Genomic DNA, 8,591 nt, shown 5'->3' on the forward strand with positions numbered 1-8,591 from the left:
CGTCTGGGAGCCGGCTGGCATTGGCTCTGTCAGACATGGGGGAAGCTTCTAGCAACTTCTCACAGAAGCCACCCCTGTAGACCCCCTTCTACCAACACTTTGCCACACAAACCCAATACACAATGTTACCCACCTAATGGATGAAGGGAAGGCAGTGGATGTGTGTTTTTTGCTTTTTATTTTAGCAAAGCTTTTGATACTGTCTTTCACAATATCATTCTGGACAAAACATCCAGCATACACCTTAGACATGTACACAATATGTTGTCTGAACAATTGGCTAAAGGGTTGGGCTCAAAGAGTTGTAGTAAATGGGGTAAGATCAGGTTGGCAGCCTGTCATTAGTGGTGTTCCACTGGCTCAATTTTAGGGCCAGTTCTCTTCAATGCTTTTATCAATGACCTGGACACAGGAGTTGAATGCACACTAAGTAAGTTTGTCAACTGTACTAAATTAGGAGCACCCGTTGACTCCCTCAAGGGTAGAGAGGCCTTACAGAGAGACCTTAACAGATTAGAGCACTGGGCGATCACCAACCACATGAAATTTAACAAGGACAAATGGCAGATTCTGCACCTGGGATGGTGTAATCCTGGGTGTATGTATACATTGGGGGACAAAAGGCGGGATTGCAGCCCTGCAGAAAGAGAGGTTTTGGTTAACGGTAAGCTCAATATGAGTCAACAATGTGCCCTGGCGGTCAAAAGGGACAGCTGTATCCTGGGGTGAATTAGGCACAGTATAGCTAACCAGTTGAAAGAAGTGATTGTCCCACTATACTCAGCATTGGTGCAGCCTCACCTTGAGTACTATGTGCATTTTGGACTCCACAATATAAGAAGGATATAAAAATATTAGAAAGTGTCCAAAGGAGAGCAACAAAAATGGTGAAAGGACTAGAGGGCAAGACGTATGAGGAACAGCTGAGGATACTTGGTTCGTTCAGCTTAGAGAAGAGGAGACTGAGGAGTGACCACATTGGTTTCTGCAGCTTCCTCATGAGGGGGAGCAGAGAGAGAGGTGCAGATCTATTCTCTCTGGTGTCCAATGATAGGATGTGAGGGAATGGCTTAAAGCTGCATTAAGGGAAGTTCAGATTGGACATTAGGAAAAAGTTCTTCACTGAGAAGGTGATCAAGCACTGGGACAAGCTCCGCAGGAAAGTGGTCATGGCCCCAAGCCTGTCAGTATTCAAGAAGCATTTGGACAATGCTCTTACATATGTGGTTTAACTTTTAGGTTGCCTTGTGTAGAGTCGATGGTCCTCGTGGGTCCCTTCCAACTCAGGATATTCTATGATTCTATGAATCCTGGAAATTGGGGTAGGAGAGGAAGCATTTGTCAAGGAAGCATAAAAAATAATTAATTATTTAAAACGATGAGAAATAATTGCATTTTCAAATAAAATACATGGTTTCTTGCCTGAATTTTTCATTTAGCATTTTTAACAATTTCAAACATATGTTTGTTCAGAAAAATGAATTTCTCAAATGCCTAGATATACTAATTAAACACCTCTTCCAGCCTGACGTTGTGAGATTGATATGAACTATTTCTACAAATCAGGACACAATGGGAATCTGATTAAAATAAAAAAAAAAAAAACAACCAAAAAAACCCCCACCCAGCTTGGTCTCTATGAATAGTAAGTTAAATACATATCTCTGTTTTAGAATTCACTTTATTCTTTATGGTTTGAATCTCTTACACAAAGAATTATAACAGATCTTATTTGTCAGTTTATATTTGACAGCATTTATTCTCACAATTTGTTTTATTCTTTTCCCCCAGATGGAATTTAGCTTTGTGTTTTACTGTCAAATTCATTATTTAGTATTTTGTGCTTTGTAGTGTAATGATGTAGAATTTACATCAAAACATTTATTACGTTGACTGCACTGTATTTTCCTCAGTATTATGTATTTCAAACTATTTTTAAGTATATACGAATGTTGTACGTAAAACCTTTAAAAAATATTCTTTTGTGCTTTCTTATTTGACAAGGGTTTCTTATGAAATCTTCCATTTAGGTGATTGAAAGTGATTTTAAGGAAGAAGTGATTTATTTATACTCATAAAAAAGTAACACTTCACTTTTTTTTTTTTCTAAATTACTTATATTTTCCAGTCCACCCACTTTTGGGATAAGAAGAAAGACTTTTGAGCAGTATACTTTTTTTTTTCTTATTTAGCTTTACTTTTGGGCTACCCTACCGAGTTCTGGTTATAGTGTAACATGTATTTTCTAAACCATGCGAATAAATTATACATCAAACTAAAATGTCATATTTGATTAAAAAAGAACCTATTCAGACATTATGACTTGCACTCCTTAGTGTGCAAGTAAAGGTTGAAACTGCCATTGTTTGCTTTTAACTAAAGATGCAGAATACGGTCTTTAATTAAACTCTGTTAGGATAGGTTTAGCATTAACAACCTATCGAGACACAGTTACCCAATGATATTTCACAGAAGTGAACAAAAATACTCCCTTATATGAAAAAGGAGGCTCTAGAGAACGTTGCAGTGGGAAAGCTTGATGATTAATGATTGTCATACCCATCATCTGTATATTGTCCATCTTTATAGGATTCTTCTAGTTGACCTTGAAAGCCTATTCAACCCACCTGAACATATTCTCAAACAAAGCTATTTGTGACATAAAGGTAATACACTTCCAGGCAATAGCAACAGAACAGATTCCCTAGCAGACAGGCAGGAGTGAGCTTGGGAGATAATTCAGCAGCCTCTGTATGTCATCATTAATTTATCACATCCTAGTCGTTCCTTTTCTTCATACAAATGAACCAACCTGCCAGCTTAGAAATGGTTTACTACTTTATCTCATTCTTAGAGTTTTCTATTTGTGTCACAGAGATTATTTGCTTACATACACCTCAGATCTGACTAGGCTAATGAATACCCCAAACCTTTTATAATACACAAAGCCCTTACATTATGGCCCAACTGACTTTACAGATCAAAAAACCTTAAAACTATATTCATGGATACTTGGATATACAGTAGTCCTATTTGTGAAAATCCCAGTTCTATCTCCTCTTTTTCACAACTAATCTTATCCTTCCAGCATTACGATTCTCAGAAAATGTGGAAGCGAAATAGAATAATTCTTTCCCCCACAGAAAATTCACTGCATTACTGCAGTCAGGATATTCCAAAAATCAAGTCTATGTGGTACACACTCCAGAGGAACAACTGTCTAGGTATTGACAACCACTTTAGCCATTTTACCTCTCCTCTGCTATGTAGCCTGGGTGGTAAACGGTGCATGAAACTGAGCACAGCAGAGCACAAGGCTCAGCAGGGATAACGAAACTCCCTTTACAATAATTGTGCAGCTACAACAGAGGCCTGTTGTACCCATAAATGTACAACACAGTGCAGACTTTAATATTAGCTTGTTTTGAACCCAAAACAAGCACACTAATATAACATAACTGTACAAGCTAGTAAAACCAGTATTGCCATGCTAGCAACAAACCTTATGCTAACTGTGCTTTACGCTAATTCTGCAAGGCCCCAGTCTTGGACTTTTAGGCTTGTTACTGACTTGTTATAAGAAATTGCTGTGGGAGGGAGACCTTGATACCAGGTTTTTCATATTAAGATGTACATTTTAAGCCTGGGATAACACCAAAGGCCTTGAAAATAGGAGCACATGTTGCGAGGAGACACCTGAGAATTAAAACTTGCTGATGATCAGCTATTAGACACTGAAAAAGCACAGCCATGAGAGATGGGGGAAAAAAACTACGTCTGTTTTTTAAAAAAAGCAGCAGCAACTAAGCAATGGAAATGAAACAGCCAAATGAGGCATCTGTTCTGACCTGGGAAAATGATTCCCTTTGCCCCTGCCCCAAGTACTGTGCAGCACATAGTCCAGGGCGGAGGCCAAAGGCTGGGAACACTCCAGAAAGTCAAACATCTTACAAAGGGACAAGATCCCGAATTTGAGAGGGTGAGTGGAGCTGAGCACCCACCTATGCACTTACTGACTTCAGTTCTGGCTTCTCTTATTGACATGCTTGTGTGCGTGAAGCTGATCATCTTGACCTCCGCAGCTAATACCATCAAGGGCTATAGCCATTAGTGTTAACAATCACCTTGACCTCAGAAACTAAGACCATCAAGGGCTGTCACCATCAGTGCTAACAATATGAGATTAGCCCCAAGGTGTTGTAAGATTTGATTGGTAAGGACTGACTGCTTTGATTACATAGCGATAATGACTGAAAATAAGAACTATTAGCATAGAGTATGTTGTTAAGGAATTTCAGTCTTGCAAAGGTTTATTTTGGAGTTCAAAACTACTTTGATCTACCAGTCTTCTAATCATTTCCATCACAGAGAACTTTAATTCCCTGGCTGATATATATATACATATACATGTATACATACATACATATCCAACTATAACAGTTTAATCTCCATGAACTACCGTCAAAATGAAAACTTTCAATGTTCTAACTCAATGAACTGTAGAGAGCTAGGCATATTTGATCACAAAACTGTAAGACTGTCTTATCTTTGAAAATTTGAGCTCAGGAAACTTTAGTATTTAAATATAAGGCTTGGCTCAACCATTCCCAAGTCTGGCAAAGTTGGTCTTAATGAGAAACTGCCCAATAAACTCTTTTTCTTTTACTTAGGTGTGTTTTCATTTTATTTATCAAGGGATTGTCATTCTGTATTTGTGAACTAGCACTCTGAATTAATCAATTTATTTTGAATGGACAAGTAATGACTGCTGTTGAGAAAATGCAATATAGTTTTGTCTTTTTTTGCATGCATTTGCATGGCATGTTCATATATGTGTTGTGTATTATGAGACTTTCTGTAAAGATTTTATTTAATATTGCTTAGATTTGCAGTAAGACTTTATCAGCAGTCAGAAATTCATTCATCTCATTGACTTCACTGCATAGCAGTCCAGCATCAGGAAAAGGCACCTACACTTCAGAGGTAATTCAAATATTACAATTACATTCTTCATATTCATCTGTCATCATCTATTATCACCTCTGTATCTATAGTGTTTTGTGAAATGCCCCTTGCCATCCAGAGGTTTGCTAGGCTGAATGCTTAAGAAATAATGAACTGCTTTAAAAATACTTTTGAGATTGATTTATTGTAATATTCACACAAAGTGGCAACAGAGGAGAGGAAGATAGAAAATGAAGTGATTAATTATGTGCACTTCAGAGGTGAAAGATCTTAATTTCATCATCTAATTGTTGCTTCCACACAGTTCGAAAAAGGCTTTTAAACTGGATCTACACAAAGATACATTTCTGACTAGATAAAGGTTTGGTCTTTCAAATATTTTATGCTTTTCTATCATACTAAGTAGTCTGGTGTTCATGGGTGTGGTGTGCTCAGGCTGAGATTTGGGCATCCCTCTTGTATAGATGGGTGCAGAGTCACTTAGTTTTAAATGTCTGTGAAGTAGATATTGAAATCTTGGGTAGGCGTCCTAAGTTTCCTGAATTCCCAGCCAAAAGAAGGGCAGTATTTTCATTCTAAATTAAAAGTTTAAAACAGGTCAGATGACCAGCACTCTTCACGAGCCTATTTCTCTGTATTGGAAGCATTATGTTGATTAAGCCAGATATCTATGCTGCGAGTAATTTTGTCCAAATGTAGGTGAGATGATTGTTACGCCACCTGTCAACATAAATACACCTTATCAATGCTAAGTCCATCACATATCTTACAATCTATTTCTCCTTTTTTGCACATTGCAGAGCTGATGCTTCCCAACACTATATAACCTATAATGTTTCTGCTGGCTTTTTCTGCATTTTGCTGCTCTCTAGCCTTCAGTTACTGGATTAGATGAAACATTTAATCTGCCGTGACACATATTGGACAGGCAAAATGGAACTAATGGTTTGATTCACATCATTTGTATATTTTTCATGAATTAATTAGGCCTGTGAAAACTGATATGGAAGCTGGAGAGAACTCCATTAATACAGGGGTACAGGAGACTAGAGTGGGAAAAAACACTTTGAAATCAAGCTGATTTGTTTCTAATAAATATTTTGTTCTGACAATGGGCCATTTTGAAGTCGTCTGGCATGTAGTTCTGATTGCCAAGGACTTTAGATAGACAAACTGCAACAAAAATATAACAGAAAGTCTCATTTTTTGCATACTTGTATCTGTGTTTATTTCCTTAGGAAATGGTACAACCATCATGTACACATTCACCGTTACCTCTGAAGATTGTTAGACACTGCAAGAATTGTGAGCCTGAATAAAAGTGCTCAAAAAACAGCATGTCAAATTTCTTGCACTTACATTATGATTAAAATCCAACAGAAACAGAATGTTCTTTGAGGTGTCAGCGTGACTAAGGAAGAAAAAATGCCATTGAGAAGAAGGGTTAACATAAAACAGCACACTGCTTTTACAGGTTCTGTTAAAGAACAGACCCTAGGTGAACCAAGACAAAGCTCTGAATCAACGCTTGTCATTAGATCCTAGGTGAAAAGGGCGTGGAAAACCAAAATGCTGATCTTTCCAATGCCAAAAAATTGAAGGTTCCTAGCCAATAAGGTAGGATCTTGCACCCACATGGGTGTTTGGGTGCTCTCTATAGATAATTGGATCTGGCTGCCTCAGAACAGGCAGGTGAGCCACCAGTTTTCCTGTGCAATATGTGGTAGTGAGGACTGTGAGGAAATATTTCATTTACCTTGGTATTCACCCTTGGACCTTTCTTGTGGATCTTAAAGTGTACTGCCTTCCTTTTCAAATGAATCAAAGGTCACTCTTTTAAAACCTAATCTGAAATGTCACAGCTGCCTTTTCCACAGTAGCTCAGGTGTTATAGCACTCAGAGAAGATGGGCAGACCAGCATGGATTCCCTCTGCTCTCTGAGATATTTTTAGTCCACTTTTCTTTCCTCCTCACTGACTGATCTCCTCACCAGGCTACCTGGCCCAGGAGCATTTTTCTCACTTTCCTCTGAAACTGAGACACTACTTGAAAACGTGACTTGAGACGGAGAAGAGAGCATGAGGGAACATTATCCTCTGACTCAGGTGCTTCCTGTGAAAGAGAGGCATGGGTTATTTTCCTAGCTTGAAGGGTTCAAAGACATTTTATGATGCAGGCACCATGTAGTAAGCATGAGTTAAGTACTTAATGGCACAGCCATTAAGTCTAATTGGGGCAACTCTGGGCATATACAGAAGCAGGCTACAGTAGCTTGTGAAATGTAATGTTCAAAAATAGACAATAATATAGTTTTTAAGCATCTCTAGGGTTAAGCAGATGCTGCTTAGCAGTTCTCAGGATCACTAGGGGCCTAAATTCTGCCGAGTCTTTCTTAAGGCACATAAGTCCTTTTTTGGATCTGTCCCTTAGCTTCATCCAGATTTCTTTCAAAACTAATTTATTTATAGCTGTCCATTATGACATATGACATACTGCATAAACATCAAGTCACTTGGATGGGCATATGCTACATATTTTCCCACTTTGACTTGGGGAGGAGAGAGTAACAAAAAATTTACAAGTTTATAAAAGTTGCAGACAGAGTAGAATTTATGTGATGTGCAGGCAAAAATCCCAATAGGTTTCTCCTTCCATGTACTTCAAAGGCCTAATTTGAGAGAATTACTCTATTGACCGTTTCTAGGAAATTATTCCTAGGGATTAATTTTTGAATGTTAAAGAAACTAGGTTTATATACATTTAAAAAATACTGAGCTTAAAAATAGTCATATATATTCAGGCCTGTAATGTGGAAATATAGGTTGCTGTTGTTTTGTTACCTTTTATTCTAATAAAGTGTTTAATTTTGCCAGTTCAAATATCCCTTGCAGTATTTGTACCCAGAAAGGAGCAATATTATACCAGTTAGAGAGAATGTTCAGACTGGAAAGTGAGTAGCTTATTTTCAGAACCCATACTTAACCGGTCTAGTCAAGTGGTCTGTGTGGTACATGGGGAACTGGCTGACAGGCTGCACCCAGAAGGCGGTGGTAAATAGCTCCTTTCCAACTGGCAACCTGTCACAAGTGGGATGTCCCAAGGATCAATATTGGGCCCAACGCTGTTTAATATCTTCATAAGTGATCTGGATAATGGGATCAAGTGTACCCTGATGAAGTTTGCTGATGATACCAAACTGAGTGGGGAAGGGGAGACCTGCAGGAAGACCTGGATAGGCTGGAAGAGCGAGCCAGCAAGAACCTTATGAAGTTCAACAAGGACAAATGTAAGGTCTTGCACCTGGGAAAACATAATCCAGGAGTGCAGCACAGACTGGGATCTACCTGGCTGGGGAGGAGCTCTGTGGAAAGGAACCTGGTGGTCCTGGTGGACAACCAGCTCAATATGAGTGAACAGTGTGCTGCTGCGGCAAAGAAAGCCAGCAGGATGCTGGGTTGCATCAACAAGGGCATCACTGGCAGAGATAAAGCAGTCATTATCCCACTCTACTCAGCGCTTGTGAGGCCACACCTGGAATGCTGTGTTCAGTTTTGGTCCCTACTATACAAAAAAGACGTGGGCAGGCTGTAGAGGGTCCAGAGAAGGGCCACAAAGATGATCAAAG

Source organism: Pygoscelis adeliae, unplaced genomic scaffold (assembly GCF_000699105.1).
Source record: "Pygoscelis adeliae isolate BGI_AS28 unplaced genomic scaffold, ASM69910v1 Scaffold32, whole genome shotgun sequence".
NCBI lineage: Eukaryota > Metazoa > Chordata > Aves > Sphenisciformes > Spheniscidae > Pygoscelis > Pygoscelis adeliae.